Source organism: Octopus bimaculoides, chromosome 3, assembly GCF_046866305.1.
Source record: "Octopus bimaculoides isolate indiv1 chromosome 3, ASM4686630v1, whole genome shotgun sequence".
Lineage (NCBI taxonomy): Eukaryota > Metazoa > Mollusca > Cephalopoda > Octopoda > Octopodidae > Octopus > Octopus bimaculoides.
This window is the reverse complement of record NC_142930.1, coordinates 161,783,990-161,785,876: the sequence shown is the minus strand read 5'-3', so window position 1 is coordinate 161,785,876 and position 1,887 is coordinate 161,783,990.

Genomic DNA, 1,887 nt, shown 5'->3' with positions numbered 1-1,887 from the left:
GAACACGCATATACATATGTAGCCACATGTGTGCATGACTTTGTGTTAGTGTTTTATGTGTCCCTCACCAATCTTCATTATCCCTGATGTTTTTTTTTACCCTATCATCAGCAAGCGAAGAAAATGATTGAATACTTACCACATAGTGTAGGCAAATCGTTGTATATACACGAAGAAATTTGTTTGCAAGTGTTTGTCGTATATCCCACAGTAGAGAACCATGTTCTTATATAAGAATCATGCTTCTAGCTGTCATAAATAAAAAAATATACATATTGTTCTATTACTTCTTGATTTCAATGGACATGTCATCGACTTCCAAAAGAGCAATTATCGACAATATACTTGTTCATTGTCAGACCTGCCACATTTAAGGCCATTATACGAAGTCTTATCAACAAGTTCCCGGACTTGTTATGTTTAATAAAAACAAAAATATTAACCTAAGCTTTAACGTCATCTCCTTCGAAATAGTCGCCTTCTGCAGCAATACACCGCTCCCAGCGTTCCCCGCCACTTTTGGAATCCAGTTTGGAAGTCGTTTCCCCAAGCGAGTCGAGGACCTTCTGCGATTCGCTCTGGATCTCGAAAACGGAGACTTTTTGAGCTGCATTTTCGTCTCGGTGACGCGATAAAAGTCCGCAGGGGCTAAATCTGGCGAATACAGTGGGGGCTGAAGCGATAGCATGTTGTTTAGCGATAAACTCACGAGTGAGGGGAGGGGTGACAGGGTGTATTGTCGTCCTGAAGAATCTAGACGTTAGGATTGGCTGCAAGGACCCATAAGACAGACCAAGAACTGTAACAGCAATGTCAATGAGCACACACACATATATAGACGCTTACACATACACACATACAAGCACACTGACACACACACGCGCACAAATGTATCCATGTAGTGTACGTGCGTATGTACATATGTGTATTGCTGCGAAATAGCAGAGTCGTTAGTTCACCAGAAAAAAACGCTTAGTTCTGTGTTTTTCTGACATAACTCTTCTTCACAATTGAAGACAGCGAGTTTGTTCACAGTGTGACATCTAAGCCTATGAATGCAAATTGAATATGGGCAATAACAGTTACTCCGAAATAATGAAATTACATGTCCATTGAAATGAAGAAGTAGTATCTCTGTTCGAATGAAGTTTGTTTGTGACAGCTGTTTGTATTAGTGTTCCTATGAACACTAATACAAACTTAACTTTTAAAAAAAACTTAGCTGAATATGTTAGCTCGTAATACTTGCTAATAAAATTTCGTTTTATTCAGGGCTTAGTCGACAATGTAAATCTGAAAAAAATAAGTAATATAAAAACACACAACCGGATATATGGTGTACGCGTCTGACAGTTAAAAACACATTAAAGCCCCCCCCCCCCTTTTTTTTTGGAAGTTAGTTACGAGACAACAAAGTCGGGGAAGGGATACACATCTGTAGTAATACCTTTGTTTATATTTCACGATTTTTATACCCTTGTAGACGCGTATACGCTCCTATTAATATCCTGAAAGGATGTTGGGCAATCAGCACTTACAACTGATCCTGTAGTTTCGGCCTTTTTAAGAGAATCACTTCGGTTTCACAGAATTCTCCGAAATAGCAGACGAATTTTCAAAGACCTGTGTTTTTATGGGGGACTCGTGGTGCAATGATTTGAACAACTACAAGCAATCATTTATATTATCAGGCAGGATTCCACAATTGACACATTAACTCAAAATACATATAATATTCTCAATTCTTTGCCTGTCCATAAACAATTATTTATTAAGATTGCAGTAGGTATTAATGGTATGATAACTAAAACGTCATCTGGTGTTATCCGTTTGTCGTCCCGCACAACTGAGGATATTGTACATAAATTGAAACATTTTAATTCAACT